The following is a 9,846-nucleotide window of genomic DNA, read 5'->3' as shown; positions in this document are numbered from 1 at the left end:
ATTGGGAGTACACCTTAGATGGTTCTTTAGAGAACAGGGCATTTACTTTTTTGGCCTCTGCTTCTCTAGTGTATCTCCTTAACCTGGTAGCCAGTGCTATGAGCCTTTGTTTAGCAGTCTCTAGGGCTTCAGATGGAGTCAGGCCCTTGTATTTTTTCAGTAGCCGAGTCTTATCCTTAATCTCTACACCCTTCTGTAGTTCCACCAGCTGACTAACTTTTCTCCGAGTCGCCTTGGTCTTATCCTCCAACGTCATTTTCCAGGGTGGGTATATACTGTTGTTCTTCTTGATCTTACAGCCCAGCATCTCCAGGATTACAGAGGCTGTAGCGTATACCAGTTCATTGGTTTGAGTTATGGTGGTAGTAGGGATTCTCATGAGGGCACTACTGGCATCTTCTAACATACTATCTGATGGTACTTCTCCACTGAGCCTTGGTAATTGGTCTCGAGGATTGACTGTAGCTAGTTTCTCCATGAGCTTATGCCTCATATCAGCTGCTGTGCTCTGCAATGGAGGGGGTGGCAGTGAAGTTTCAGCTTCAGGAGTGGGCTGCACATCCACTTGTTCTTCCAGGCCTTCTTGCATCTGGGATGTAATGTGGAGTTGGTCTATCTCAAGCTGTAAGAGCAGTTTCCTCTTTACTATGTTGAAGTGTTGGGTAACTAGCTGTTTCTCAGTAAGTGTGGATGTAGGTCTTTTGTCTATCCATAGCCGCCTCATACGTTTCATATATCCCCTCTCCTTAGGTCTACTGTTATAGTAGCATTCCATCAGTTCCAGGTTCTCTTGTCTCGTCCATGAATGGTTTGTTCCAGTAGCCCACTTATCATCAGATTGTCCTGGTTCCTCAACATCTGGCGCGGACCTTGTTAATCCGGGTGACGTCCGAGCCGGTATGGCTCTCCTAGTTCGTGTTGCTCTCATATTTGAGGTAGGCAGGTGACGCGTTAGGGGTACATATATACACACACACACATATTGCTGTGGATATATATACCAATTATGCACATTATTCATATATTATCATCTATCACAAGTTACATAGGAAACATATCTGCTATTCAACCATTCAAGAAATGATCATGTAATCCCTTACATATATCAGTATATATATACTTAAACTATTCTACAAGGAATAAGATTAATGCTATGCTTATAAAAGGTCATAGAGTCTTTTTCAGGGGATAAGGCAATGTGCCGTGTTTATTTAAAATGACCGCAAATATCAAAATCAGCATATGCTTATATTCACAGACACATACGCACATATGTACCCCAAATGGTTTGCATGACCATTCTCTATTTCCATATCTTGTATTTTGTTCTTATTTCAGATGGATACCTTTGCACTTTAGGGTCATTAATATGCACTCTTCGGCCATCCAGAGAAGATGACACTGGTGCCTTCTTGCCTTCGTTCCCTGTTTTAATTAGACCCATCTGCTGCTAGTGTCTCTTCTTATCTACTCACATACTTGCATATCTCATTCACACAAAGAACAGCTAAATAATCTTCTAAGAAGCTATTAAAGAAACAATCTCATAACAGGCAGGCTTGTAACAGAATATAGTGCTTTCAAAACAATAGATTTTCATATTACTTATTTAGCTTATAAAACAACACAACTACTAAGTTAACAAATCAAACAATCTTACAGACAATAAAGGGTTTGGGGTTCTTCTCTCACACAATACATTTGTAATCCTGACCAAAGCCATCTCATCAACTACCAACTATGTATAAAGGCCGTCTCATGTTACCCAAAGTTTATCAAAGGATTAGTCTACACTCCATGCTTCAGTAATAATCCCAGGCCCAACATTCCCAGGCCCAACATAAGGGACTAAACAAAATTAGAAAATAAAATCTGCCAATCAGTCATATGAGGGAATGTGCAGGCTAAGGGCATGAATGGTAAAGTAAGGTGACCACATAACAATCTTTAGCCAGCTGGCTCACCTTCAGTCCATGCATTATGCTTTTCCAGGACATTGGGCAAACATTCTCCCTATTAAAAAACAAAAACAAAAAGTGAGGGAATGTAGTAGAAAAAAGTCCTGAGCCTTGAGGCCTTGTAGCAGAGGCCTGGTATGAGGCCTGAGGACTGGGCTAAATTAGTCAAAACTTTGCAACTATAAAGAAAAGTGAAGTTGTGAGCAAGAGGCAGGCCTGGATCACAGAACCTGGCAAGAAGAGGCTGATATTGCAGAAACACAAATTCCAAAGCAGTGATAGGCAAAAGAATATATATGCAAACACATTCCAAAAAGGTATCACCAGAACACCTCAATATCAAACACAGCCCTCAAAGAAACCAGGAACATGCTGACGCATCTTAAGTATAAGGTCAGGAATAACAGCATGATGGATAGAAATGCTTGATTGAACAATATGTAGAAGGTAATGGGTGTCCCCTGGATACACCAATGGGTGGCAACCTGATAGGTCAGAGTGTGGCACCCTCATACATCAGAAGTAATATGTAACTTGTCTGTATCTCAGTAAGATGTATTTCAGAGGTAATGCTTTTGACTGACTGAGGGGAGAATGCAAAGTCCAACTATTCACTGAGCTGGTCCATTGTCACAAGCATACATGTGTCAGTGTGCCTGTAACCATTGATCTGGGCCATTAGCACCGTGCTCTGTCGGCAAGAACCCTGACCTAGTTCCCTCACTGAAAACCGAGTCTGTGGATGTATTGGGTAGTTCACTGTCTCTGCTATCTGTGCAGAGCTGGGAAGGAACACTGAAAGAACACACACACACACACACACACACACACACACAGCCAAATGTCTGTCAACAGTCCAGTATATTCTTCACTTGCAACTTACTGGGCATTTCCTAGAAAAAAAATTGCTAAATGCACAAGAGATGCAGAGAAGGCCTATAACAAACAGGGCCAGCTGGGAGTGTTCAAATTGGGTGGTTGAGTGTTCTTGTCACTACCAAGTTTACTGTTCAAATTACTGATTCAATGACAGGGAACATTTGAGGTAATGAGGCATGTAGGTCCCATCAACTATGAAGTCAAGCATCCAGAGAAGAATGAGACTCAGATAAGAACATAACAATGGCCATACAAGGTCAGACCACTGGTGCACCTAATCCAGTATCCTGTCTTCTGAGAGGAGCCAATGTTATGTGCTTCAGAGGAAAAGAACAGAACAGAGCTACTATCTAGGGATTCATGTATTTTCATCCAGTGCCATCATCTGGCAGTCGGGGGTAGGGACACACAGAACATGTGAGTGCATCCTTGAACATTTTGGATAAGAGCCATTGATGGACATATCCTGCATGAACTTATCTAGTTCTCTTTGAACGCCTTTATATTTTTGGCCTTCATAAAGTCCACTAGCAATGAGTTCCACAGGTTGACTGTGTGTTGTGGACATTACTTCCTTTTCTTTGTTTTAAACCTGTTGCCTATTATTTCTTGGTTGACACCTGATTCTTGTGTTATGTGAAGGAGTAAACAATATTTCCATTTTCACACCATTCATGATTGTATAGATCACTATCATATCCCTTTTGTCTCCTTTCCAAGCTGAAAAGTCCCAGTTTTCTAAGTCTCTCCTCAGATGGAAGCTGTTCTAAACCCCTAATCATTTTTGGTGCCTTTCTCTGTACCTTTTCCATTTCTGAGATGTCTTTTTTTTTTTTTTTGAGATGAGGTGACTAGAATTGCATACAGTATTCATGGTGCTGTATTTATGTAGTGGCATTATTACATTTTCTTTCTTTTTATCTGTCCCTTTCCTAATGGTCACTAAAATGCTGTTAGCCTTTTTGACTGCTGACATTTTCAGAAAACTTCCTTCCATGACCCCAAGATCTCTTTCTTGAGTAGTAACAGCTAATTTAGACCCCATTCTTTGGTATGTATAGTTGGGATTTTCTAATGTGCTTTCATCCTATCATTTGAATTTTTTAAAAGCCAAGGAGGAGATCCTCCTCATAAACTCACTGTGACACTGCACCCTATCTTCTTCATATTTGTATGATTTTGACATAATTATGGAATATATATGATGCATTTTCTACAAGATATGTCTTGACAGATGTCATTGGAAAAGCTATGATTTGGAAAAGGGGATTATCCTATTTGTGTGCATACATTGTTTTTGTATGTGAAATTATGCATATTGATTATGTATCTGTATTTGAACATTAGTTACACTTGGGAGACGCCCACTAGGCAAAATGCTTACAGTCTAGACAGCTGGTTGTGAAGGGCCTATTCAGGTAATGGGACATTAGGAGAAACAACAGGCTTCAAGAGAAGCTTATCCCCGACATAGTGAGCCTTTCTGAGAACACTCCATATAAACTAGGGATAATGGCTGCTATGACTTGGCATTCAAAGTTATGTGACCAGACCAACTGACACTGAACTCCATTTTGGATAACTGTATTTTTCCACAAGCTGGACTGGGAACTGATTTTGGAACAAAGGATTCCCACCATGGGTTAAAGCTATCTAAGGTGGGGTGTGACATCATCTAGTGGCCTCAGTTCCCAAACAAGAGAATTCATGGATATACCCAAGGAACAAATATTGGATTGGGAATATGTCACACTCATACCCTTTGGTGCCCAAATTAGGATCACAAGCATGGGGGAGTGACTGTAGCCTAAATAAAGATCCAGATGTAGCAGTTGTTTCATTCTTTTACCACTGTGTTCACACCTCAGCAGAGAACACCCACCTAAAATACCACCACACTGAAATGGCCCCAGGGCAAAATATCAGGCAAAGTCCACAGCTGTTCCCTTGCAAAATGTGGGATACAATTTGAGATGAACTTCAGGTCATTTTGGCCCTAACATTGGTGAAGTAATCACACAGTGAGTGGAGAAGTCCCATTGTACTAATTCTGATGCAGGACAGTAGAACTCATTTCTGAACTGATTTCTGAAAGATCAACACAGAATTAAAATTTGATGCTTATCTAATGTACAGAGTAGACAAACTATTAGAACAGTTGGGAGCTGTGAGATATAGATTCATTTTGACCTCACAAATGCATGCTGGCAAATAACTTTGATACCTGGGAGAAGAAAGCATTTTCCACACCCTTTGGGTTGCATGAATTGAGGTTCTTATTGTTTATCCTCCACAGGGTAGCAGTGACCTTTCAGAGGATAAAAGACTGGATCTTCTTGGGCAGTACACTGCTACGATCAATGAAAATGGTTTTTTGTCCCTTGTCATGTGGCAGCATTTCCAAACATGGTGCAGATACCGGTACATTACACACAGAAAAAAAAAAAGCCATTATCAATTGTTAGGCTGCACAGTCTGCAAGACTTAGTTTGTGCTGGCAATCTGAACCCCTGGGACTGGCAAAAAATTTCTTCACTCCCAGGGGAGGCTCTCAGGCTGAACTTCTCCAGGGTCTATTTTCTGCTTTTCCCACTGCTCATGGAGCCAAGGGATTTGTCTTTGAATCTTGGCCAACCTAAGAGTCCACAGGGACTGTACAGGGGAAACATAAAGGTTGCTGTCCAGTACGCTGAGTGTCAGACATGTGAGAATCATGCACTGATTCTCAGGGCTCTGTCTTCCTCTCATAATAAGGAGACTACCTTTCTCTGCTGAGCAAGATTTCTTTCTCTATTAAAGTTAGTGCTAAGGACTCAGGAAGGATTCCAGGGTTGAAATCAGGAACCATCTGGGCAGAAATTTGCCAGCACAGCAACTTGAACTGTTTAGTATTGTCAGAAACACCAACAGATTCACTTGATAAAATTGGAACTACAAATATATGGGAAATAGTTTAGACAAATATTTGTTTTTAAGATCAGTTTGTTGTTTCCTACTGTGTCCTTCTATCTCTCGATCTGTCCCAGTAACTTTCTCTTTTGGGCTGTGTGATTGTTCCAATTTCTCTCCAATTTCTCCACATCTTACTTGAAATGCGATGCCCAGAACTGGACACAATATTCCAGTTGAGGCCTGGCCAGCGCAGAGTAGTATACTAAAATGGGTGAACTCGAGTGCCTGGTATTTAAAGGATATTAATGTAACAAGCATCACAGAAAAATCGTGGAAGGATTGTAATCAATGGGATGTGGTAATACCAAAATATGAAATATAGAGGAATGACAGAGAGTCAAATATAGTAAAAATATTAAATGAATCAAATATCCATGTTTGAATAATAGTACATCAGTAGGAATATACTACCAGCCACCTGACTAGGATGGTGATGGCGATTGTGAAATGCTCATGGAGATTGTAGAGGCTCCAGAAATAGAACACACATTAATAATGGGGGATTTCAACTATCTCCATAGTGATTGGCTAGGTCATCTCAGGTTGTGAAGCAGAAATAACATTTCTAGACACCATAAATTACTGCTTCTTGGAGCTGGTAGTCCTGGACTGCACAAGGGAAGAGGCAATTCTTGATTCAATCAAAAACGTGCACAAGAGCTGGTCCAAGAGATGAATATACCTGAAGCACTGGGTAATAGCAACCATATAACATCTACAATAGCATTTAATTTCAGAAAGGGGAAAGACAGAAAAATGAAGAAGCTACTTAAATGGAAATTGAAAGGAACAGTCACAAGACTGAAATGCCTGCATGGAAACTTTTAAAAACACCATACTAGAGGCTCAGATTAAATGTATTCCCCAAATAAAAACAACATAAAACAGTAAGAGGACCAAAAAAAATTCCTCTATGGCTAAACAACAAAATAAAAAAAACAGTTAGAGGCAAAAAGGCATCATATTACATTTTGAAGGCAAATCTACCGAGGAAAATAGAAAAAGCACAAACTCTGGCAAATGAAGTGAAAAAGTATAAGCAGGCAGGCCAAAAAATAAAATGAAGCACAACTAGCAAAGAGACACAAACTAATAGCAAAAAAATTCTTAAGTACATCAGAAAAAGGAAAGCTGCCAAGTGATCACTGTGGCCACCGGCTGCTCGAGCAAGGAAAAGAAGGCCGTTGCAGAGAAGCTAAATGATTTATTTTAATTATTCCTCACTGCAGAGGATGCAAGGGATATTCCCACACCTGAGCTATTTTTTTATGTGATACATCTGTGGAACTATCAACAGAGGAGGTTTTGGAACAGGTTGATAAATTAAACGGTAATATGTCACCAAGACCAGATGATATTTGCCCAAGAGTTCTGAAAGATATCAAATTGCAGAACTACTAAGGATGGTATGTAACTTAACATTTAAATCAGTCTCTGTGTCAGATGATTGGAAGATGGCTAATATGATGCTGATTTTTAAATAAGGGCTCCAGATACACGTCGGTAAGCCTAGCTTCAACACCAGGCAAACTGGTGAAAAGAACAGAATTATTAGATAAGTAGATGATCATGATATGTTGGGAAAGACTCAACATGGTTTTGTAAAGGGAAATCACTCCTTACGGATCTATTAGAATTCTTTGAGGGGTCAAACATGTGGACAAGGGTGATCTAGTTGATATACTGAACTTGAACTTCCAGAAAGTCTTTGACAAGGTCCCTTACCAAAGGGTCTTAAGCAAGTAAGCAGTCATGAGATAAGAGGGAAGGTCCTCTCATGAGTCAGAAATAGGTTAAAGGATAGGAAACAAATGATAGGAATAAATGGTCAGTGGTGTCTCCCTAGGGATCTGTACTGGGACCAGTGCTATTCAACATATTCATAAATATTCAGGAAAAAAAGGTGTAAACAATGAAATGGCAAAGATTGCAGGTGATACAAAGCTACTCTAGGAAATTAAGTCCAAAGCAGACTGCAAATTGTTACAAAGGAATCACAGAAAACTGGGTGACTGGGCAACAAAATGGCAGATGAAATTCAGTGTAGATAAATGCCAAGTAATGCACATGAGAAAATATAATTCCAGCTATACATACAAAATGATGGTGTCCAAATTAGCTGTTACCATTCAAGGAAGAGATGTTGAAGTCATTGTGGACATTTCTCTGAAAACATCCACTCAATGTGCAGTGGCAGTCAAAAAAGTGAACAGAATGTTAGGAACGATTAGGAAAGGGGTAGATAATAAAACAGTAAATATCATAATGTCACTAAATCCATGATACACCCACATCTTAATCACTGTGTACAGATCTAGTCACCTCATCTCAAAAATATATATTAGAATTGGAAAATGTACAGGGAAGGTTAACAAAGATGCCTAGGGGTACTGCACAGGGGTATCTTCTGTATGAGGAGAGATTAAAAGGACTGGGACTGTTAAGCTTGCCTAAGGGGAGATATTTTAGAGGTCTGTGAAATCATGGATGGTGTGGAGAAAGTGACTAGAAAGTAAATATTTACACCTTCACAAAACAAGCAAAAGAAAGTACTTCTTCACACAATGCACAATCAACTTGGGGAACGAGTTGCCAGGGGATGTTGTGAAGTCAAAAATATAATCCATCAATGGCTATTAGCCATCATGGTAAGGAACACAACCCCATCCTTTGGATGTCCGTTTCCTAGCCCTGACTGCCAGAAGCTGGAATTGGCCAGCAGAGGATGGCTCACTCAATAATTTCCCTCTTCTCTTCATTCCCTCAGGAGCACCTGGTCCTAGCCCCTGTCAGAAGACAGGATACTGAGATGGATGGTCCATTGCTCTGACCCAGTGTAGCTGTTCTTATATTCTTGGCACAAGAAGTTTTTTCATTCTTCTTCACACCTAGGAGACCTCGCTGCTTTCAGAAGAGCTGCACAGATGCAACTTGGGGTAGCAGCTGGCCCCACAAGTGGCACTTCGCTAGCATCTCTCTTGAAGATGCCCAAACCAGAAGACAATCCCTCTCTCTCCTCCAGCAGAGGCATTGGGCCTGATTATGACATGAATGTAGCTCTGATAGCTTCCCTGGAGTTACTCCTTGTGCCAAGCGAGAATTGGACCTGAACTGCCATGGCCTTGCACTTTGCATGGTCACACACATCTATGCAAACTCCCTCTGAATGGCAGCCTCTTCCATGCCCTTTCCAGAGATGCCCTAGCTACACAAGGGACACAATGGGAAGAACTGAGACTGGAGTCCCTGCACCAGATAACGGAGGAAAGCAGTAAAAACACATCCTAGCAGAGCTGTGTGAGGAGATGGCTGTTTACACAGACCCTCGGGTAACTGCACTCCATGGGAAACGGCTTGGCCTGGTGCTGTTCCCTGCCTTAGCAGCCACTAACAGTATCTCTGGCTTCTCTCTCCCCTGCCCTGCACAGGTGTGTTAGGATATAGATATACAGGCCTGCCTCTAAAGGCCTATACTTTAATAATTTACTTGTATGTTTATGACTTAGCTAGTTACAGAGGTATAAAAGAAAGAATCAAAATCACTGTCGCTGGTGTAAGGGCCTTTTCTCACAGTGAAGGAAATGAATAATATCCCCTGAGGTGTGTACTGTTCATTTATTTTTCAATTTATCAAAGCAATTTAGTAGGGACAGCAGAGGGGTTGTAATCCTCCACACAAGCCACCCCAAAGCGTACAGTGGACCTATCTCCTCCCCTGCCTGGAATCCTCCAACTCTCTAGACCCCACTGCATATGCTAAGATGACTTGGAGATACTGCCTTATGGTTTACATATAAAAACAGCTCAGCAAACCAGCTTCAGATGGAAACATCAGGGGGAAATATCCCCCTGGCTGCCCCAATAACCTCATTCAATCCAAGCATGTTGTAACATCGGCAAACCAGTTGCAAGCTCATGCAAGGTCCCTAGGCCTCACTGAACACTGCCAAATGCATAGCTGGAAACCAGTGTGGCTCATCTGTGTGTTGGTCTTGTTAAAATAGTGATTAGATTTATAAATATGTGTTCACACTCCATGAAATGCTTTTAAGTTGCT

The sequence above is a fragment of the Gopherus flavomarginatus genome, chromosome 1 (assembly GCF_025201925.1).
Source record: "Gopherus flavomarginatus isolate rGopFla2 chromosome 1, rGopFla2.mat.asm, whole genome shotgun sequence".
Classification (NCBI taxonomy): Eukaryota; Metazoa; Chordata; order Testudines; family Testudinidae; genus Gopherus; species Gopherus flavomarginatus.
Note: the sequence above shows the minus strand (reverse complement) of the source record.